The sequence below is a fragment of the Phodopus roborovskii genome, unplaced genomic scaffold (assembly GCF_943737965.1).
Source record: "Phodopus roborovskii unplaced genomic scaffold, PHOROB, whole genome shotgun sequence".
Classification (NCBI taxonomy): domain Eukaryota; kingdom Metazoa; phylum Chordata; class Mammalia; order Rodentia; family Cricetidae; genus Phodopus; species Phodopus roborovskii.
In genome coordinates this window covers 42935705-42959762 of record NW_026126433.1, presented here as the reverse complement: position 1 = coordinate 42959762, position 24058 = coordinate 42935705, and the positions used below count along the sequence as shown (strand labels likewise).

Genomic DNA, 24058 nt, shown 5'->3' with positions numbered 1-24058 from the left:
ATGTGGAGATGCTGGGAATTGAACCCTGATCCTTGGGAAGAACAGACTCTTAACTGCTGAGCCATTTCTCCAGCCCCTGAATTGGCTCTTAATCTATGTTGGTTTTTGGTTGTTGTCGTTGTTTTATTGTTTTTTTGGGGGGGGCTCATTTTTGTCTCTTCCTCAATGCCTGGTATTTATTTATACTTAAAGGAGCCCATAAGGGGACAATGAGATGGCTCAATAGGTGGGTGTGCCATGAGTTTGGCCTCTGGGACCTGCATGGTGGAAGGAGAGAGCTAACTCCCATGGGTCATCATCTGTCCTCCATATCTGCACACCCATGCACACATGGTTAGCACTCCCTGAGGCTCCCCTTGCTGGGTGTGCGTCATGCTCTATCCCAGCACACCCTCTCTCTTAGATTCCTATAGAATCTCAGAGTGCTTGGGGGACATGGACTCAGCCCCCCCCCACCCCGGACTTTACTCTGGACTGAAAGGCTGTGCTCTATCTAGTGTGCAGGTCATCCTTAGCCTCACCTCCTCAGAATTACCCCTGCCCTCAGGGTAAGGATGGGCATATGGAGGAGCCTTGTCTGTATGCAGTCACTACTCTGCTTATCAGGGATGTCTTAATGCCAGTTTTCCAGAGGAAGTAGATCATTCTTTCATGGTTAGAAGAAGCAGAAACAATGGCAAGCCCTGACCTAAAACTGCTAATGCTTTATCTGAGATTGATCAAGGGATCCTCCAGGCAGTGCCCCCAGGACAGTGTGACCAAGGCAAGAAGACAGAGTCTTGAGAGAAAGGGAAAGAGACAAGGAAGGAAAGGGTTGAGGAGAAGTTGGGGGACTTGTGTCTAGAGCTCCCAGAAGGCCATTCCTTACAGTCTGACCTTTGCTAACCTCCAAAGCAGCAATACTCTCTATCTTACCTTTACTCCCCACACACACCCTCCATCCGTTAGCCATACCAAACATCTTTTCCTTCTGGAACATACACCTACGGACAGTTCTTTGCAAAACGGGGCCTCTTCCAATCCCACTTTTCTGTCTCATTTCTTCTCTCCCGCCAGGATTCAGCTTGAATGCCACTTTCTCTGGAAAACCTTTCAGAAGGCCTCCAGCCCCTGTGTGGGTAGTGCCCTCATCTGTGTTCCTACAGCATCACCAAAGGCCCCATCCCAACCCTTCCCACGTGCTAGTATTTTGCTGATTGCTCCATGTGATATGATGTGATGTGTGGACTGACCCTCCCCAGGAGGCTGGTGATAACATTGCCTTCATGTTAATGGCATGGAAGCAGAGAGTTAGCTGCTTGCTCCTGATCAAGGAAGCTGTTTAAGAGGACTGGCACCGCAGGCTGAACCCAGCCTATGCTTGTCATCTTGCCCTAGGTCACAGGTGCCGCGAGGTCTTCACGCACATCCCACTCAGTCCCATCAATATACTGAAAAAAGGAGACACCGCTTAGAAAAGATGAGCAACGCCCCCCAGGTCACATGGCTTGCCAATGGGACACATTACATTGGCATCAGAGAGTAGCCCTGGCCTTCATCCCAACTCCTTTCTTCCTATAAGATCTGACCCTGGGGTCCTGAAGTGACAGTTGGTTTACACTTGAAATACTATCCACGGAGCTTGTTCTCTGGCTCACCCAGCCTGGGGTGGGTTTGGTTTGACTCTCTGTCCATCAGGGCTTAGGGCCTCCCTCACCTCCTGCAGCAACTCACCCAGAAACATGCTGTGAGAAGTGAAACAGAAATTAGTGCCGTCCCTAGAGAGAATAGGGGACATATTTGATGATGCTTTCTCTGCAGGCTGGAAAAAATGGACAGTTCCTTGGAGACATTTAGAAATCCCACTACCCACAGGGGTTTTGAATATCATTTGAACTATTGCTTAGGCCATTCAACCTTTGTTTTGTAAGTGACTACATGGAGATCTTCTTACAGAGGTACAGACTTTCTCCCTTCCTCCTGTGCCTAGTAACACCTAACACACAGGAAATTCTTTAAGACAAATGTTACCTGCTGTTCTTAAGCAATTTATTATTTGTTTGTTTGTTTGTTTGTTTGTTTATTGAGACATGGTTTCTCTGCATAGCCCTGGATGTCCTAGAACTTGTTCTGGACCAGGCTGGTCTTGAACTCACAGAAATCCACCTGCCTCTGCCTCCTGAGTGCTAGGACTAAAGGCCTCCATCGCCACTACCGATAAGCAATTTATTCTTATCTGTACCCTTGATGGCAATGGAGGTACTCTACCTATGACTCAGGGAATTGTGCCTCCTCCTGGACAGGTCCTCTCAATCCCATCCCCTCCTCAAGGCTACCATGCAGAAAGCAGTCTCTGACTCACAGAGAAGTCCCAGGAGGTCAACCTTCACCCCGGAGGAGGCAATCTCTCTACTCCTTCCTAACTCTCCCCCAGTTTCTTTAATCCTCATTCCACTTGAGAAAGATGGGGTTGGGGTGAGGGTGGCATGTACTTGGAATAGATACAGAGCTGCGTTCAGAGTGGGGGAGTCTTATTGTGTCCCCACCCTGCCCCCCAACTAATTGCTCCAGTACAGCAGGAGGGTTGTGGGCAGGTTTCTTTTGCCAACACGAGACATTTAGAGGTAGAAGAACAGGACTAGAAGCGATGGATGAGGTAAAAAAAAAAAAAAAAGAAAAGAAAAGAAAAGAAAAGAAAAAAGAAAAACCAGTGGGTAAGGTGATTTAGGCTGAATCCAGTGATCAGGGAGAAGCATCTAGTAAGGAATAGAGGGGAGGGATAGAAGAAGGATTCTGCAGTTCCTTTGCACAGTTCTTATGTAAGGGAGCATCGTGGAAATCAGTGTACAGGGACCACTTGCAGCTTGCTCTCTGCTAGAGTTACTGCAGCTGGGACCTCCTCCACCCTCCCAGGACCCAGTGCATCTCTGCAGTCAGCTCAACCCTCAGGTCCCTGGAGTGCCCCACTATAAAGTGTCCCCCTTTATAGCGCCTACTCCAAGCTACTAGAGAGATGCCCCAGACCAGAATGGAAGCTGAGGCACAGCCAGCCAGCAGTTATACAGATAGGGACATATGAGCTGGGAAGGGCAGAGCTGGGTACCACGAAGACTTGCAGCCAGCAGAGGTCTGCAGTGCTAACACAGCTTGGAGTAGCACTGGTGGCAGCGGAGGAAGTGAAAGGAGGTAGGTTCACCCTGCTCAGTGACCTTCTGAAACCCTTTCTATGCGCAGAAGCCCAAAGAAGGCCCCCCTAACTGCTGATTCTCTGCTCCCAACTGTTACCATGCCCACAACTTCTTTCTGAGAAAGGGGAATAAAGACAGCTATGGTAAAATTCCTCAGGAGCAGAGGACCATCTGAGTAGAGCCAGAAGCAGCCAGTACAAAAAAAAAAAAAAAAAAAACTAGAGGCAAGAGCCCACCCCCCACCCAGTCTTGTTGCCAGCTACCTGGGCACTGCATCTCTCCATCTCAGTCTTGCTGGGAAAAGGATAATTGTTTTGTCTACCTCTCAGGGCCATGAGGACTTGGGATGTGGAAAGTGTTCTGGGGGAAATACAAAAGAGAGTCCACCAGGGCCTGCACTAGGATGTTCAGGATGTTTGCTACCCACACATACATATACTGTATGCTTGACTCTGCTGGGGTGGAGGTCTTGGTCCACTGACCTCACTCCACAGCTAGAGTAGAGGTAGGAAAGTTGTACTCAAAGTCCAGCAGAGGCTGTGTCCATGGTTAACGTATAAGCAGGTAAAGTCTGGGGCAGCAGGACATTCCCCGCCCCAGGGCCACATTCTTGAGGTCACAACAAGTGCAAACTTGTTAAAACCTGTGTCAGAGCAGCAGAGGGCAGCAAGGGGCGGGGCGGGGGTGGTACCTAGGTGCCAGTAGCTGCTGGAGGAGGGTAGGAGGGAAAGGAGTGAAGTGGAGAGAGGAGGCGTGCACGTGCACGTGCATATGCTGACCGAAGGTGGTGTGCACATGTGGTCTGTGAACACAGCTCTGCATGTTGTATCAGGACACATCTGTGTGGGTGTGGGGTCGGAGCAGGTGTGGGGCCGCATAGATGAGTGTGTGCCTGTGTGTCTCTGCATATATGAGCCATGTGTCCATGAGAAGGAAGGGGCTGGGCAGTCATTGGTCCAGGCTGGGCATATAGAAGGAGGCATGAGCAGGCTGTGTGTGCCCCTGTCCTTTCATGGGCCTCACAGACCCACATTCCAACTCCCTCCACAGACCACCCCCACCCCTGTGGTCCAGGCTTTACTTGCCCTCCACAGTCGGCCCTGTCAAATGTCCATCTCCCCAGACTGCGCAAAGGGGGGATGTCATACTGCCCACATACTGTCCCCCCTCACCCTGGGTCCACTCCCCCATGCTCTCTGGGCTCTCTGGACACTGGGGCGGGTGAGGGGTGGTGGGGGAGGCTCTGAAAGCAGGTGACTGTTTGGGGGAACTTGGGGACAGAGCCCCCATTGTGCCCGCCCCAGAGCCGCCTCAATGGAGCTCTCTGACACAAAGGGGCTTTGACAATGGGCCAGACATTAGTATGCAGAGCCAGCCCCTCAGCCCTCTCACTGTCCCACAGCCCAGGGGCGGGAGCTGGGGAGTTGCTGGCAGTGGGAGACAGGGTGGGGCACAGCTAAGACTGAGGAGATTTTAGCCCTCCCAGCTCCCCTGGGGTCACTGACCAAGAGCCAGGGAAAGGAGATTCAACTAGGGTCTCCAAACCTGCCACTGACCAATAAGGACAATCTAAACAGGGAAGGCCTTGGGGAGAGGAATTGGGAGGAGGGATATGGGTGGGCAGTGTGAGTCCACCCACCCCTTACCTCTGTTTTGCTAAGGAGATAAGGGAATTTGCTGTGTAATCAAGAGAATTTTGTGGGTAGGGCTGTGAACACCAGCATGAGAGGGCAAGGTCCCAAGCCACAGCCCAGAGCCACAGCTGGTAGCGGAAGTGGGCCAGAGTGATCAGACTTCAGGGACAGAGGGATCTGAACCTCTAAAACTCAGGATGCTCAGATTTGGGAGATGGGGGCCTCTGGTCTTGTTTCCCTGGCTGATGCCCTCTTATTCTGCGTAGATGGGTAGGTGGCTGGGTGTATGAAGGCCCCAGGTTGATGTCATGTGTCTTCTGCTATAGCTCTAGTTGTTGAGACAAGGTCTCTCACTGAACCTGGGGCTTGCTATCTCAAGGAGACTGGCTGGCCAGCAAATGTCAGGGAGCGACCTGTCTCCACCGATGCACGCAACACCCAGATTTTACATGGGTGATGGAGATCTCACAAGTCCAGTGCTGCCCCTCTCATAAGACCTCTGCTGGGACAGCTGTGGTGACAGAGAAGTTAACTAAGAACAAGGACCACTGCCTTTGGGCTCTTCCAAGGAGGCCAGTCTCTAAACCCACAAAGTAATATCAGCTGTCTAGGTAAAGGGAATTAGCCACATGACCAGCAAGCCGGGCTACTCTTCCCAAGGGTGTGCACCTGTTCCCAACTCAAGCCCACCCCCAACACACATAGCAGTTTCTCAAAGTGACAGTTCTCAAGGGATATCTTAGGGACCCACCGAAGTTCCTGAGGCACTTTTGGAGGCTTTCTGAGGTCAAACCTGCCCTTGTCATAAATAGTGCTAATATGGCACTATTTATTCCACTTTCATTATTTCAGGGATGATCGGTGGAGTTTCTCATGGGTGCATCACATGTGATATTGCAACATATTAAATGCAGAAGTAAATAGAAGGAACCAGCTCATTCTTCCTGAGCTAGACATTAAAAAGATTTGTGTTACTAAAAGGCAGTGTCACTCTTACTAAACCTTTGATTTGTAAAACACAGACAGCTATTTTCATTTAAAACCTCACATCAACAGGCAATGGGGTAACCATAGTTTTAAATTAATTACGAATAGGCTCGCGTCTCCTCAGCATTCATTTCTAACACGCTGCACATTAATAGCTATAACCCATGAAAATAATGCTCTTTGGAGCCCTCAGGAAAATGTAAATGTAAAGGGTTGCTGAGATTTAAAAACAAATGCTCCTGACAGCCTCAGACACTCACCTTCACCTTGTGTAAGCTTCCCCTATTTCCCCGGGTTTAGGCACGGGGCGAGGTGTGTACATGGATCTCAGGGTTAGGACTGGAAAGAGGAGAAGAGCGCAGGGGGCTACTCTAGGGAGAATGTAACACTAAGAGGCCAGGCGATACCCCCACATTTCTCACCTTGCACATCCTTGCTCAGAAGGGACTCTAGACAATGGGACTCTCCCAGACTGGACCCTGACCTCTAGCTCTGTTTTCACCCCAGGCACTAGCTGACAAGCCCAGCTTCAGGCTGGAGTCAGACTTCCCTCTGAGGGACCATCAGTGCTTAGAGGACAAGAAACTGGAGTCCAAGAGCTGTTGCCACCAGGTGAAATGGCTGATCAAGCTTGAAGCTAGGTAATGGAACCTCATACACATGGTGCTGGAGAATGCCCACTTAGGTCTTAAAATCAGGGTACTCCTCCCAAATGAGCAAACAGAGTCCTGCCTAGATTCAAGGTGGACAGAGCCATTTTGCATCCCAGGGACCAAAGGAGGGGAAGTCTTGCCTTTGCTTCAGGAGGCCCTCACTATAACAGGGACATAGGCTTGTCCTAGAGAAACTCATTAGCAAGTAAGACAGATGGGATACCCCCTCTAACATTTGCCATGTATGAGGGGTCCAGGAAAATGTCAAAGGTGAAAAGATAAAATGAGACGGGTAAACAGAAGGAGAAAAAAGGAGTATGGTACTTTTCGAGCAGGTGAACCTTGGAATGACGTGTTATGTCCAAGAGTAGATGGAAGAGTGTACTAGGGGACTAACTGTCCTTGCATGCATCCCTCAGGATCAGACCATGGAAAACACAGTCTCAAGAGATGGGGTTCAGGAGGGGAGGTGACAAAGGCAGGAAGTCACTGAATACTGTGACTGAAAATGAATGTCTAGGCATGGAAGGGGCGAGATAAAGCCACTGCCCTGTAATGATAACGCCAAACATGGAGCAGCGAAGAGAAGGAATCAAGGAGTGGGGCCAGAGTCAGGAAAGTCGTGATGAAGGCTGTCATTGGTAACTAAGCTAATTCTATTGACAGGCTGATCAGGGGACAGATGTAGAGAAGGACACCCGAGCCACTTGAGAAGGAAGAGATGCTAGATGAAGAGATCAAGAGACAGGCAGGCAGGCTAGGGATGCAGCTCAGTTGGTAGATTGCTTACCTAGCATGTACAAAGAGCAGGTTTCCACCCTTAACACCAGGCCTGGAAGGAGGTGTGGTGACATAGACTATAATCTCAGCACTCGAGAGATGGAGGTTCAGAAGTTCAAGGTCATCCTTGAATACCCAGCAAGCATCATAAGACACCCTCTGCGCAACACACACCTACAAAGTTCTGAAGAGATAGCTCATTAAGTAAAGGGCTTGCTACACAAGCATTAATGCCTGAGTTTGGATACCCAGCACCCACAAAAAGCCAGGCACAGGGACTGGGGAAAAGAGAAAGATCCTTGGGGCTTGCTGGCCAGTCAGTCTGACCAAATTGATGAACTCCAGCTTCAATGAGAGATCCTATCTTAAAATACAAGGTAGACAAAGGTTGAGGAAGACACTCAACAGCAACCTCCACCACCCACACTCATGCAAATATACATGCAACCCACATCCACACACATGCACCATACAAAAGAGGGGAGACAGAGCCATGCAGTGTGGAGAGGGGGATACATGAAGATACATAGAAATACCCCATATGTGGGGGTAGAAACTTGTATCTTTGGCTAAAAAGCAGAGGTTTCTAAGGACAAGAGATTATCTGGGGAAGGGAGCAGCACTTGACAGATCACAGTGTTGAGTATGTATTGAAGACAGGACATCTGTTTGGCACAGATTTCATGGGAAGAATGGGCTGCGGTATGAAGGCCCAGCTTCTGGTAACAGCCAGGCTGTTGGTATGAAACAGGAACCCCAAGTTTAACTTCTCAATAATTCTCCTACCTTCCCAGATCTAGGATGGGGGGCTCAGAAAACCACTGTGGAGGTCTGAGACCAGTCTCAGGAGCCAGTACAGATGGCAGAGTAGAAAGAGTTAGCAAGCCTAGAGAAAGCTAATAGCCACCACACCTTTTACAGGTTTCCCACCTTCTAAATCCTTTACAAATATTGGCTCTTGTAATCCTCACAACTATTATTATCCCCGATGGAAGCGTGAACAAAGCTGTGTGGTTACTAACTGGTAAAACCAGGACTTAAACCCTGAAAGGGGGACTCCAAGGCTTTGCTCCAAACCATCGTGTGTGTAATCTCTCAGAGTGAAGAGGTGGCGAGTTAGGGTCACATCACCATTACGAGAAACCTCTTGACACCCCTATATTTCAGAACTTCACAGCTCTTTCAGAAGCCTGAATGATGGGATTTTATTGTTTGGGCTACTTTTAAAAGATCTTTATTCATCATGTTGGCAACTCGATGTCATGTGTATACCTGAGTGCATGCAACCCATGTGTAGGGGTGGCCAGAAGAGGGTGTCAGATCCCTTGGAATTGAAGTTACAGATGGCTTTGAGCTGCCGTGTGAGTGCTAGAACTAAACCCAGGTCCTCTGCAAGAGCATCAAGTGCTCTTAACCACGGAGCCATCTCTCCAGCCCCTAGAACTTTTTTTTTTTTTTTAACCTCCAGAAATGTGTCTCCTTTTCCTTTCCAGCCATCATTTCAAATGTCTTTCTTTTTATGGGCCATCTTTTCTACTGGCGCCTAATTTCTCCCTGGGTTTTCTGCCACTGGAAGGATGGCAGAAGTGCCATGTATTAACCCACTGGTCTGGAGCCCCCACTTCTCCAAGCTTCTTCTTCAGACCGCATAACTTAGCTCTGACTTCTCACCCACATTCCAAAGACAGCCTCTCCCTTCCCCACCACCTCAAATCCAGGCTTCAGGCTGGCAGACACCCACAGGAGGGTTGCTCCCACAATCCTTTTCTCTTTGTCCTTTCAAGGTTCTGATGGGGGGAAGGGAGGAAAGGGGCCACCCAGGACGTACTCTCTCTATGAAGGATGGTGACAACATGGGCACTAGTCTCTGATGAGGGAAAAAAGCCCTTGGCTTCAGACCGAGGTGATGAGGTGAATGCAAAAACTCCCCATTCTCAGGAGTGGCCTTAGGCAACTGTCCTTCATTCTGTTCTAAGACATTTGGAGTCCAAAACTCCCCTTTCTGGCCAGTCTTCTTGCAGTTGAATCTCAACGGGTTGCCTCATGCTATCCCCTTTCTCTGCCCTTTCCAGGGCCTCACTACTGTCCTGGACAACTTGGCCTCAGTCTGGGCAGTAGCACTGGCCAGTCAGGCAAGAGAAGAATCTAGGCCGGGAGGGAGAGTGGAGTTGCTTTCTTCTTCTTCTTCTTCTTTTTTTTTTTTTTTTTTTTTTTTTTTTTTTTTTTTCCTTTCATCCTAAATAACTTTTTGCAGGAAAATTTAAGGGACTCAAGCATCTTTCCCTCCTCACCAGTGCTTTGTGCCTCAACCACCTGTATTTGCATCTTGTGTGCAGAAACCCAGCCTAGGAGACCCAGAAATCTCCTTTATGGAAATGGGCCCTGCTACTACACAACTCACCCAGCAGAGACTTTAAAAGTCTTACCCCACCAGTCTCAGCTCAAAGGTAAAGGACTGCAATATGAACCCAGGTCTGAACATCCCAGCCTTCCTAGGGGAAAGACAGAGAAGAAGGTCCCTGGGTCTTCTGCCAGCCACTTCCTTCCTATCCCAAGCCAGCAAGGCTGAGCATAAATGAGCTCCTACAGAGTGCAGATGGGAACCATAGAAAAAACTTGGGAAATGCCAGTCTATCCCCACATAAATAGTGCCCCCTCAAAGATGTATGGATACATGTTGGAGAGATATTATCCTCCCCACCCCAGGGTAAGGGAAAACAGTAGGATTCTGTATTAGAGCTACACAAGAAATGGGACCATACCGCTCTCCCCATTACCCCCCAGTCAGTGGAGTCATTGCCATTTGATACCCACTGAGACAACTTGGCTGCTCTGGGCTCTGGATGGGGGGGGGGGGCCTCGGAAAACAGCAGCTCCTTTCAGGACCCAGGTTGGCAAGGGCTTTGGGAGGCTGGCCTGGCCCAGATCACCCCCTAACTCCCCCTTCTTCCCTCCCTCCCTTGCCACCACCACCAAAGGCTGGGCGGGTGGGTGGAGAGATTGGCACTGCCTGGGTCAAGCCTACTGCCTGTTCGGTCTAGCCCTGGACCTCTACCCCCCATGCCCCGGCATGATGCCATCTCTCCCCCTCTTCCCCTTTTCCTCCTTCCTGAAGAACCAGCCATGAGCCAGGACACCTGGTTCCTTCTAGACTTGGTCCCCATACCCAATCGACACCCTGGGGAACTGACAAGCCCTACCCTTTGGCAGAAAATGGAATTGCCATCATTCCAGGAACATATTCAAAACTCCTTGGAGATCAGGGAAAAGTGGCCACAATGAAACTCATTTGAGCTCATGGTAACTGTGGGCTCATGGCGATAGTCTCTCAATGCCTTCCACATAATCCCAAACAGGAGGTTCTCAAATCTTCCTTCACCATCTCCTGCCCTCTCAGACTACATACCACAGGGAGAAAAAATTTCAAACCCCACAGCCACGGCCATCTGGCCAGAAATCTCATCAGAATTTGTATTGATGAGCAACCTAATCAGCTTTTAAGCTTGCCTTCCTTTTGGGTCCAACTCTGTCATTTTTTTTTTTTTTTCTTTATACCCTAACTTCTTGGTCAGCCTCAGCCTCCCCAGGGCACTTCAGTTACTGGAATGAAATCCCAAGATACCAGAAGCCCTACTCCCACTACTTTTTTTTTTCTATTTTTTTCTATTTTGACCTTCTAACCATCTCAGCTCTCCCTAGAATCAGTTCTTTCCTGTTAGCCCCTGTTGGAAGAGGAAATAGGAGAGGGAAATCTCTGGAGGGCGAATTCATAGGCCCCAATCTACCCTCTGACTCCAGAAGAAACAGCCTGCTCCTTCTGAAATTCTCCTTGTGAAGCAATTTGAGGGGTGTCAGTAGGGAGGGGTGTCTTGATGTGGGATCCAAGTTGGAATGGAAGGGAGAGAAAAAGGAAGGAGGGGAGAGGAGGGTCTCCGATGCACCAGGCTGAGTGTGTCTTCTAATCTAATGCTTGTGTATGTGTAAACGGGTGATCAGAACATCGTCAATGGGTGTCACTGTGTGAGTGTCACTGTAAGGGGGAGGGCTGGGAGCAGGAGTAACCTGTCGCTACTGGAAGCAGGAGCAGTGTCTGCATGCTTCTGTGGTGGGTGCAGGCTTGTATGTAGCAGTCATTCTAGTAACCGGACGAGCCTCATGCAACAGCAGGTATGCCAAGTGAGGCGGAGACATCACGGAAGCCCCTTTCTTAGGTGGAAGGCCTGAGGTGACTAGCCTAAGTAAGGTACCCTTGATGAGGAGCCCTTCCCAGGAAAGTTCACTTGGACTGAAGGAGGAAGATCAGGATTGTACTGCTGAGGCCAGCCAACCTTAGTAGAGACCAAAGGGCTGGGGGGGAGGGGGAGCGATGTGTCTAAGTGGACAGGACCCCGGCCAGGGCGGCAGCACTCCTTCATCAGGGTCAAAGTCTTACCTTGGCTCGCAGGTGGAGTAGTTGCACGGATGGACCGCCTGGCAGCTGGACAGATGAACAGACGGGGCGGGCAGGAGTGACGAGCGGAGCTGTGCGACGGGCAGGGCCAAGACTCTTAAACCCCGAGCTCGGATCAGATAAGGGCTTGTCCGGGGGCCGGGGCCGGGGTCGGGCCGGCCGGGGGCAGAGTTGGGCCGGGCCGGGCCGCCCCCTCCCTCTGCAGCGCTGGAGCCAAACTTTGAGTGAATGGAGGGGCCGGGAGGGGGCCGGGACGACGGGGGCGGGGGAGCTCGGGGCCGACCAATGGCAGAGCGGAGCGCCAGGACCGAGCCTGGCTATTGGACATACTTGGGCAAGGGGCGGGGCGTAGGGGGCTAGGAAGCGCAAACCCAGACTGACTAGGGCGCAGAAACACCCAAAGACAGAGAGACCCAGACAGAGTCCCGGAGAAAGAGAGATGAAGAGACGATACGAGAAGCGATAGAAGCCGAGCTGGCAAGATGACAGGGGGAGAGAGAAAGAGGAAAAGCGAGGCGGCGGTGTCAGAATGGAGGAACCAGGGCGAGGGCCGCGGGGGCGGGACTGGGTCCCAGTTAATGAGGTGGAAATGTATTCAGGACTAGGCTGCGACTAGGACGAGACTGGCAGACTTGGCTTGGGCTCCTGGGGCTACAGGGCCCTGGCATCCCATACAATTTCCAGGTTATTCTCTGTTCCCTGTTTAGAGAGTGCGGCGCTGGGTGCAAAAGGCCACCTAAAACCATCGACACCTGCAACAACTTCATCTGGAAGGAAAAATAAGCGGCAGTGTGCAAAGTGCTGGAGCCACCCAAAGCTGTGGAAGAAGAGCAAAAGGTCGCTCTATTTAGGGGGTTCCCCACAAATGTTCGAGGAAAGAGATAAAACATTTACTTAGGGACACACAGGGGCCCATGTCCTAGGAGATGGCAGGGAGGACACTTATGGCAGAGGAACGGCCTAAGTGAAGTCCTGAGGGCACACAGAAGTACATAACGGCTAAGGAAATAGCATCAAACTATTCCTACACACTAGAGTACCCTCACCAAGGGCTGCTCTTTACCTGAACCTGTTTTGAGTGATTTGCATCCACTATCTCATGTATAGCATGCATTAAAGAAGAAAATAGTGACTTCCCATTTTTATTCATAGTAGACACCAAACTACTTTCAATAGCCATTATTACTTACTTACTATGTTAAGATAAATCGGGGTTAAAAGTAGAATAATTATATATTTTAGTTTAGAGTGAATCTCTAAAATTCATTAGATGAATAAATGTGCCTTTTGAGAAGCCCTCCCTCATTTGGGCTGAGGGTGTAGCTGGGTGGTAGAGTGATTACATAGCCCTGGGTTCCATTACCACCACAGAATTTTGATTAAAGAGGAGAAAAATACAACCAGAGCCAAAGCAATGGACCAGGAACTATCTTCCTGCTTGATTTTTTTTTTCTTTCTTGTGTGTGTGTGTGCATGTTTTGTTTTTCATAATTTCTTATATCTTCTGCTCCTGAGCAAATATAGATGAGTGGCTAAAGTAAGATGATCTGAAAACATGGTGGTTAGGCCTGCAATCCCAGCTGCTTGGGAAGCTAAAGCAGAAGGACTGTAAATTCAAAGCCTTCCTGAGCTACAAAGTAAGTTCAAGGCCACCTTGAACAACTGAGCAGGGCCCACAGTCTTGATTTTCAAGACAGGGAGAATTTGGAGGCTGATCTTAGACTACAATATAAAATGGAGAACAAATGCACAGAAGATAAGCCAAAGAACTGTCATGGTTTATGAGATTATTACATGACATTTATCATGAATTTATTATTTTAAAAAAATGTTACCCAAGCATTTGGCATTAATCACCACCATGTGTCCATGACTCTAATCCACCTGGATATATATTTCAAACTTAGTACAACATAGACAGAATCATCTTGCTTGCAGGTGTGCTCCTCTTTATTCCAAACCACGGTGAATATGTCACCACCATTCAACTGGAAACACAGCAGTCGTCCCAGACTCTATTCCTCCTTATACCACTCCATTGTCTAACCAAAGCATCTCCATTCTAAGCCCCTGGACACTCCCCCACTATGTCATTATTGTTGCTGTAGTCTAGAGCAGATGCACCTCTCAGCAGAGCTACTGTAGCAACCATCTAACTGGTTCATTCTACACACTAATAATTATCCTTCAGATCATGAATTCCTTTATGTAAAAACAATTAAGACCAGCAAGATGGCTCAGAGGGTAAAGGTTCTTGCTGCCAAACTTAATGACCTCAGCAATCTCTAGTACTCACATGGTAGAAGGTGAGAAGCAACTACCAAAAGTTGTTCTCTGACTTCCAAGAGTATGTTGTGGCACATCCACAAACACACACACACACACACACACACACACACACACACACACACGGGGTAAGGGGGAGAAATGTAACTTCTTAAAAGAGAATTAAACATCAATAATGTATTTCTCTCCAAAACTCAAATCAGACTCTCCACTTTCCACTTCAAAAACCTTCAACAACTGTACTTGCATATAAATAAAATCCACATTATTTAGCATAGACAGAAGGCTCATTATAACCTGGCCTGACACCATTCTACTCTTGTCTTCCTCTGACACTTCACTTCCAAATCGACAGCCTCGTCCTCCTCTAATACCCATGGTCAGGTCTTGTGTTTTTTCTGTGTCTTGCTCCTTGCCCCTTGCTCACACAGCCTGAGTGTTGTACAAATCTTGAGTTTCCCTGGTCTTCTCAATGGAGCTCCACTTACATTCCAGTACCTGCAAGGGGTTTCCACCCTCACTTGTCAGACCTGACTGAACCCACCCTCTTCCCCCAACCTCCCCATCAATGTTGGGAATACTCACAGCTTCTGTATTTCTGTGGAACTCCTGTCAAGCAGACTGAAAAACTGTCAGAAAGCCTTGGTTTCCATGTTTGCCCTGCTGTGTCCTATTTTGTGGCCACGGATTCAGCCACCAAGTTCTGTTAAGTCTCCCTTGGTTATATCTCTCTAGGATGCAAATTGTCATTTCCATATCTGGAATCATGAAGATTACCACTCACCCAGGATCTGACCCATCCTTCACCTTTGTCTCCAGTCTCAAAGGGAAACATACTGGTTCCATATAAAACCTAGAACTAAAACCTTGGCAAAGTGGGGTGTGGTGGTATACACCTATAATCTCAGCACTCAGGAGGCAGAGGCAGGAGACTTCAAGGGAATTCAAGTCTGGTTTACATAACCAGTTTCAAGCCTGCCATAGCCAAGGCTTTATACCAACACACACACACACACACACACACACACACACACACACAGAGTAAAAGCCCCCCCACCTCTTACTAGTCTAGTCCCCTTCGCTTAAATGTTTTGAAGTGATGGTGGAAACAGAACCAAAGGGCAGGACAGAAAATCAATACCCTAAAGAAGAGAAACTGGGTAAGTTCCTTCCAAATAGGGAGAGAAGAGCAGCCATTTGCCAAAGCCCAGAGTGAGGGTGAGGTGGTGTGGGATGGAACTGGCCAGTTGGAAAGAGTTAGATATTCTAGAAGCACAGGGCTGCAAGGCTGTGTGAAAAGCAACTTCATCAGTACGTCATGTTCTCATGTTAAGAGTGACTTAAATCAGGTTCCCATTCTTAAGCAATCATGCTTTATTACCAGCTATATTCTCTGTATAGACCATGTCAGTTTTTAATATTTAACCTTTTGCCAAAGAGAAGTCCTGGAATACACCGCAACCACAACAGCACCATGGATGCTTAGCAAATTAATGTTTCTGAGTGATAAATTTGATTTTGCTCTTTTTGTTTCCATTTGTTCTGTTTGAAACAGGATCTTACTATATAGCCCAGGCTGACCTGGAACTTGACATGCTCCTGCCTCGGCTTCCTAAATGGTGGGATTATAGATGTGTACCACCGCTCCTAACTGTGTATGATAGGTCACAAGATGGGAAAGTCCAGAGCCAAAAGACATTAGGTGTTTGCTCTATAAACAGTAATATGCCCAGCTAGTGTTAATTCTGGCATTTAAATCTACCTGTTTGACCCCAAAGTTTGTCAGTGGGTAATAGAAAAGAGAGAGACCTTGCTTGATTTAAACACAATCTCATTTTCCCAAGTAGAGATTATGGTTCTTGGCAAAATGTCAGTATACCAAAACAAACAAACAAAAAAACAAATAAAAAATAAATCTGCCAGGGTATGGTGTTCAATGGTGTCCATGCAAGAGGAGAGGGGAACCCTTTTCCTGAGGAACTCCTTTTCTCTTGTGTCTTCCCCATTTTGATTCATTGCAACGTTCAGATTTAACCCTCTCATCACTGGCCCCCTTTCTTCTTTCACCTCATTCAAAATTAGTTCAGTCCCCCTCAGCCCAAAAGAGGATCATGGAGTGAAGACCCTTTGCAGAAGGAGAAGCCACGAGTGGGCATGGGGCAAAGGACTTTTTTTGCTGGGAAGAACAGGTGAGGATGCAGGGAAGCAAGGAAGTTTGCACTGAGAGGCAAGGCTGATCCTCGGAGCAAGCAGCACTTGACTAGTCATCAGAAGTGGTTAGAAGGAATGAGACATGAAGTCCCCTAGACTCCGAGGAACATGTTTGTGCTTAGGTCCCACAATATTAACAAGTTCCACTAAAAGTAGAGCAACTCGTGGCAGGATGATGGGTCACAGAAGAGAGCATGTTTAGGTAAATGCATATAATATATGCAAGCCCATGTTTATAAGACTTAAGTTATAAATGACTAATTACAGTACAGAAGAGCTACGGAAGGCAGAGAGGGAAGATGGGAGGGAGGAATATGTTCTTTAACTATCAGGCTTATTTAGGACCTCTGAAACTGGTTCCACTGATGAAAATTCTGTTAACACCCAATACACTGTGGAGAGGTAAGAAACAGGAAATCGGGAACCCCTGCTTCTTCTCTTGAGACCTTGTTTTCCTCTACAAAGTGAGAGCTGCCCCTGGACCACCTCTAACTGCTGGTGTGTAAGTTCTAGTCTGTCTCTAGCCAACCCAGTAGACTGGCAGACAAAACAGACCAATGTGTGATTTGCCTAGGGCCAAATCCACCTTTACTTATTTATTTAGAGGTGAGGTCTCACTATGTCGCTCTGGCTGAACTGGAGCTCACTATACAGACCAGGGTGGCCTCAAACTCACAGGGATCCACCTGCCAACACTTCTCCAATGCTGGGGTTAAAGCATGCACCACCATACACACAGTCCCCTTGAATTCATACCAATTGTTATTTGGACTGACTTGACCTTCCTGTTCCACTAAAGCCAAATCCTCAACTATCTCCTGCCTTCCCTTTCATACTGCCTCCCCCATCTCCACACTTTTTCCCAAGAAGTCTCATGATTGTGTTTAAGGAAGATTTCCCAGATTGGCTGACCTGCAGCTGGCAATAAAGGCAGCTGCTGCTGTGTGAGTGTGAGTAGAAGGCTGCATTGCACTCATCTCGCACACAAACTCAGAGCCGTTGGGGAAAGGAAGGAAATGCCCCTACCTTTGTCTCCTCAAAACAGCAACAGTAAAACTCAAACCCTACCTCTGTGGAATCAAACCCGGGTCCTCACACTTGCTCCGCAAATACTTTGCCCACTAACCTATCTCCCCAGCTCTACACCACGGTACTTTGTGCAGCTCCAGAGGTGGCCTTCCTGACTCCAGTGCCCTCTATCTTCCAATCTTCATTTATTGCAACTCCACTGACATAGCCAGTTTGATCACTTGCAGAACTGCTTTTGTCCTCTTAGTACATAAAATTGAGAACCTTACCTATTTTTCTGTACACTGGTGGCTTGTGAAATTTTCTTTTCTCCTGACTCAGTTCAAGCTAGATTAAACAAAGAATTGAGGTTAAACTTAACAAGTTAAGCCCAGGACCTGGAGGATCTGGAAACCGGTTAAAAGAGTGATGTCGCCTGTCAGCTAGGTTAGGCTCAGGGTAGCCAGGCTGGAGTCAGAGGGTTAGCTGACAACACCTGGAGGGCACTGTCAGCTCTGGGACTGTCGCTCTTTGCAGACATGTTCTTGCCCAGGAGTTTGTTTTCTTCTCTCTGAGCGCCTGGCACAGTGAAACCAACATGAGCAGCCACTTGGCAGGGCAGAGAAGAGCAAGCTAGCAGTCCCCAGGCTCAGGTGACAGAGCCAGGCCCAGGAGACAGGGATGTTGACTGGGGCTTTAACAGCACTGTTGATGCCAATCTCGGGCAAAAACCTGATATTTCCACTTGGAACAATAAGAAACAGCCAACAGGATTGGAGAGAGGTCAGTGAACAAGGAGAGCCCCCTGCAGGCCTCACTGGGTGATGCCAGAAGAGAGGAGGCCAGGCCCTGCTGGACAGGGATCTCAGGAGTCCCCTGAGATGATGAGGATGAGGGTACTGATGAAGATGATGATGGCAGTTGCAAGGAAAAGCAAGAGGAAGAAAGAGGAAAACACAGTATGTTGGAAGAAGTGGATACTATTTATTGTGGTTTCCATATGAAATGCCCCTCCCAAAGTCCCAGGTATTGGAGGTTTTGAGCCCCAGCTTGTGGTGCAATTGAGAGGTGATTAGATTGTGAAGGATTGATGGAATAACCCTGAATGGACTATAAGGGAGTAGGCTACTGGAGGAAGTAGACCACCCGTGGCATGCTCTAGAACAGTGGCTCTCATTCTTTATAACCCTTCGGCCTTTTAATACGGTTCCTCTTGTTGTGGTGACCCCCACCATAGCATTACTTCATTGCTACTTCATAACCCTAATTTTTCTACTGTTATGAATTGCAATGTAACTATCTGATACGCACCACCCACAGGTTGAGGACCTCTGCTGTAAAAGAGCAGCTCTTCCTCTCCTCTCTTCTCTCCTCACCTTTGCCTTTGCTTTGCTCTCCCCTTCCCTTCTCTCTCCCCACCCCTACCTCTCCAGTCTACTTTTCCCTGCTGCCTATCACAATTCTCTGTCTCATAGGACCCAAGAAAAATGGAGCCAAACAACCCTGGACTGAAACTTCTGAAACTGGAAACCAAAATTAACTTCCCATTGTTTAAATTGGTTCGAGTCTTCTGTCATAGCAATGAAAAGTGACTAATACAACATGATTATTCTCATTTCTGAGATTTAAAAAAACTAACATTTTTCAAACATGGTGGCTCATGTCTGTAATCCCAGAACTAGAGAGGCTGAAGCAGGAGGAGCTACACGTTCAAGGCTGGCCTGGAATATATATATATATTTCCAAGCCAGTCAGAAGAGAAAAAAAAATGGAGTGGGATTTGAACCCAAGTCATTGCCTCTGAAATTTATATTGATCCATACACCAATGACATTCTTCAGTGCATTACAGAAACTTCTAACCTCCTAATGTGCACTCTTATTCCTGCTCTTCCAGTTATATGTCCTTGCCACATTAAGGCTTAAGAGAACACATAAAAGGCATCTTACATATAACAATATTGGTGATAGTAATAATAACAGCTTGAATTCATATACCACTCTTTGCTTTTACTTATTCCCCTGGGGCTGGTGATTGAAGGATGGGGATATAGTTCTGTGGCACATTCCTTACCTAACATGCACAAGTCCCTGGGTTCTACCCACAGAAGTGCAAATAAATAAATAAATAAATAAATAAATAAATAAATAAATCCTCGGGATGGAATTAACATTGAAATATTTTTATTTCTCCAAAACAGTTCCTAATTTTTATCCAGTCATTTTGTAATTGTCTTTATATGACCATAATCAGCTTGTATGAATATTTTGTCTTGATTTCCTTTTTTTCTTTTCTTTCTCTCTCTCTTTCTTTCTTCCTTCTTTTCTTTCTTCCTTTCTTTTTTAAAGAGAAGTTTTCATGTAAAGACAGGTTAGTCTTGAACTCCAGCCTATGTTCTACCCTTTTATGTAGCAGCACTATCTACATGCACATTTGCATACATAAGCATATCAACTACCATGACTTTGCAGTAACCTATTAACCGAATGCTACAGTTATCACATTCCTTCTGGTTATGCAAAGCTCATGGAGCTGACAGTACCAAATGCTGGCAGGGATACAGAGCAATGGGAACAGGAATGTGTTGCTAGTGAGACTGCAAAATGGTACAGTCACTTTGGAAGATAGTTTGGCAGTCACCTGCAAAACTAAACATATTCTTCCCATATGATATTGCAACCATACTCCTTGGTATTTACCTCCCCAAAACTTGAAAACTTTTCCAAATAAAAATCCTGCCCATAGATGTTTATAGCACCTTTATTTGTAATTGACAAAAGCTGAAAGCAAAATGTCTTTTGGGGGTGAATGGACAAATGAACCATGGTACATCCTGGCAATGGACTATTACTCAGAATAAAAAAGAAATGATTTATGGAGCAATAAAAAGACATGGAACAACCTTAAATGTAACAAGGAGTCAATCTGAGGAGCTACATATTGTATGATTCTAACTCCATGACATTCTGGGAAAGGTAGAACTATGGAAACGGTTAAAAAATCTGAGATTGCCAAAGGCTAATGGGAGAATGGGATGACTAAGCAGAGAGCAGAGGAAAGCACTCAACACTGTAATGGTGGATACATGCCATGATACATTGTTCCAGACATACAGCAAGAGAAAGTACACCAACAGAAAGCTCTAATGAGGTCTGGAGACTGCTGATCATGCTGTGTCAATTAAGGTTTGTCCATTGTAACCAAGCTACTATTTTCGTTGGGGATGTTGATAGTGGGAGAGGCTGTGTATATGCCAGGCAGAAGACTTAAGGGAATTCTTTGTGCCTCTCAATTTGTGTTTGTTCATACATTTGTGTGTGTGTGTGTGTGTGTGTGTGTGTGTGTGTGTATGTGTGTGTGTGCATGTACACGTGTGTACACACAGAGGCCAGAAATAAATGTCTTCCTATGTCACTCTCCATCTTAGTTTTTTGAGGCTGAGTCCCTCATTAAAACTGGAACTCACCAATTCAGTGATACTAACTGGCCAGTGGGCCCCAAGCATCATCCTGTCTCTACCTTCCCAGTGCTAGGATTACAGGTGCTTGCTGCCAGCTCCTGCTTTGTGCCTAGGTTCCCATTTGAAAGGCAAGCACTTACAAATCCATCTCCACAGGTTCCTCTCTTAATATTTTGCTGTAAAATTAAAACTACCCTTTGAAAAAAGTCTTTTGTATGCATGCCTATAATCCCAACATGGAGGAAGTTGAAGCCAACCTGGGCTAGACAGTAAGACCTGGGGAGGTGGGGGGAGGAGGGTTGCCTAACACACAAAAATATCACAAGTCTTTTTTATGATAAGCTTGGGGGCAGTGACAAGATGTGTGACTCTTATCTCTGTCCAACTCTGAAATTTAATAAGCTACTTTTTCCATTTTCCTCACCCATAAGTGGAAAAAAAAATAACTGTCTCATAGGTATCAAATGAGCCGATGCTTGGTGGATGAGCAATAATAGCATGCAGCAGTAGTCCTATGCAATTTTGTGTCTTTCCTCCCCATGGCATCATAAGCTGCTTCTGGGTAGGGTCCTCCTCGCTTCATAATCACCTCTACCTAGCACAGTGTGTGGTATTTGGGCCCCATAAGTCTGTTGATAGAGAGCACTAGGCTACACTTTTCTCTCCATTGGACATTTGAGGGTTTTCTCAACTTTTTGCTATTAGCAAAATATATCTCAAAACCCTTCTATTTACATTTCCTGATTTGGCCTGAATCCCATGTAAAGCAGGCGGAAGAGGGCTGTTTGCCCATGCCCACACTCTTGAGATGGAACAACTATGGCTCAGCAAAGTGAAGGGACTTCTGTCACATCGTGTATCGGTGACGACAGATCGTCTGGCCCTCCTTCTACTCCCTACCTCCACAGACCTCTTTTCCTCCTAGCTGCTGCTTTCTTCATCGGGGTCTCTTCAAAAATGGAGCCTGTAGAGTGAGCCTGGTTTGAGAGCATCACCTTTACGCAGTGGTCCCTGCGGGAAATCATGAGCTGCGAGCTCCCAGATGATCCCCTGAAATCAAACGTTTTATTCCAGGCCTCTGTTTTCCCAGAATGAGGAGCTTCTTAGAAAAGAGCCAACATGCCAAGCCCCCCACACACACATCGTCGTCTGCTCCCCCATACATGCTCCCCCCCCATAAAGGGGTGAGGAGACAACTGTCAGTGTCCAGGAGGAGGGACTTTGGCTAAAAATAGCTATGGCGTGTGGATCAGTCAGAGTGGTACCCAGGACTGGGAAAGGGAGGGCGACGCTGTGAAGCTGTAGCCAGACTGGTTGCCATGGAAACGAGAGAGGAGCAGGGGAACCTGGGAAGTGGGGATGACACAGATACCAAGTCCTAGTCTGAGCTGCCGCTACATTTAGGAGAAACAGCAGTGTCTGCGGCTCCAACTCTCAGAAGGGACCCATGGTAGAGGGGAGATGGTGTCAGGGACATGGGCACCAACCCCCAAGAGCCTCTGCTGCCGGCTCCTCTCCTCTCCAGGCTCTGTGAGTTGAGTTGTGGGACTTGGGATTTGGGCCCCGATTTCTAAGGCAAGTGGGGTTTGGGTGGAGCTGGTCCCTGAGGGAGTTTCCACCAGACAGACCTCCTATAGATGACAACCTACCCACCCCGGTACTGGCCAGCACTCTCTTGGGGGAGGAAAAGAGTACCAAGAGAATGTGGTACTGGAATCTTACTGAAAGTGATCCCAGCATGCCCAAAAACTGAGGTTGGAAGAGCAGGAGTTATTTGGAGGGAAGAAATAGAAATAAAGACCTTGCTCCTCAGGTAGTGGACAGTGCACACCTTTCTTGTCCCATGAAGAAGAGACCATTCCTTGGGATGACAACTGCTAGGACACAATCAGAAGGTTCCCTGGGCAATCAGCTTTTGGGGGACGATCGGACACTAGGACCCCTTACCCATTCCTGGCCATCGATGGAGGTCAGATTACCTAAGACCCTAAGAAGAATGTCTAGAAGCCCATCTGACACTACTGCTAGGACAAGAGAGACCTGGGGTCCTGGGGCACTGAGTACTTACAGATCACTTACAGAGGACACCCCGAGCTGCAGAGAGGGAAGAGCAAGCCTGCTGTTGGGGGAGGGGAAGATCTAATCTGCCATTGCCAAGGTGTTCCTGTCTCCTGATTCCCATGGAAAATAAGCATGGGGCTCCCTAGGATACAAACCGTCTCTTTATGGTTTCTCCTTCTGCCTGTTATCTAATGTACACACATCCACCAAAGGTCTGGCCGCAGAGCACTTCACTCCAAAATTTTAAAATTGGAATGTCGAGCTTGTAGTTACATATCCATGCAGTGTCTCCCTAGGACCTGGTCATCTAAGCCATCTGTGAACCTTATGTCACATTCTTGCGTTCCCTTGCCCTCCCAGTCCTCCTGCCTCTCCTCCCCCTCCCACCCCAGGTTCCCATGGAATAAGAGAAGGGAAGGTTGCTGAATCCTAAATCCTTGTTCTACAGACTTTGATTCATATGGTCCATATCTCTTAGGGGACCCTAAGCGCCTAGGGAAGGACTCTGGATATCCATCTCTCTGGGAAGATTGCAACTCAGAGTGCATTTCAGGGGGAAGAATTTGAAACAAAATCAGGTGGGTTTTGCTTGGAATCTGGGCTTTGCTTGGAATGTGGGCTTTGGGACATATGGCTGGTGTGGGTGGGCTTGCTGTTAGGATAGTAAATGCAAAGCAGAAAACTGGGAGGGGGACTGATGTGGGCGTTTGGTGTTTCACTTGGTCTGATTTTTTTTTTAATCTCTTAGAAAGAATAGAGTTCAAAGATACTAGAGTAACCCTGGATGACTGGGCACTTCCTTTATTCTTGCGGTGGGCAATTGATCTCATATGACCTCCAACCTCCTATTGCTAACCCTGTTCAGCATGTCTGCTTTGGGAAAGAGCCCAGGAGAAATAGGCTGATATCAAAGCATCAGTGACCATGGTTAAGCAGTCAGAATTGCCAGTGGGAATTTCCTAACAGGAACATCCAACCTTTGCACACTGGAGAGGTTTTTTTGTTTGCTTATTTGTTTTTTGTGTGTGGCTTACATTTCTTTCTCCTCAGTAAGTCTGGGGTGGAGAAAAGATGTAGGAAGAGGTAGAAAGAGTGAGATTCAGGAAGCGAAGAGAGGGGATAGTCTTGGTGTGAACTTCCAAACAGTCTTTAGGTGAGTGTTCCATTAGGATGATGAAGAGTCCTGAGGAAAATAATAGCCTGGGAAAGAGCAGTGGAAGACCTCATGGCAGAGGGGCCTCTGCATAGACAAGGGACTGCCAAAGAGCCCACCTGTTATGGTTTTAGAATCCCGGGTGTCTGGTCCGGCCTTGCCTGTGAGGTGCTACACACTCCGGCTTGAGGTAGTGACACCGAGGTCT

General features: G+C 47.5%; 1 protein-coding gene across 1 annotated transcript in view; it reads right to left on the bottom strand.

The window, feature by feature from the left end:
• Positions 1-11884, bottom strand: part of Kcnj10 (potassium inwardly rectifying channel subfamily J member 10) — a 28007-nt gene extending 16123 nt beyond the window's left edge. Inside the window, exon 1 of the mRNA XM_051186319.1 lies at positions 11654-11884. The gene's annotated coding sequence lies outside the window, so the exon portion shown is untranslated. The remainder of the gene's footprint in view (positions 1-11653) is intronic.
• Positions 11885-24058: the final 12174 nt, after the last annotated feature.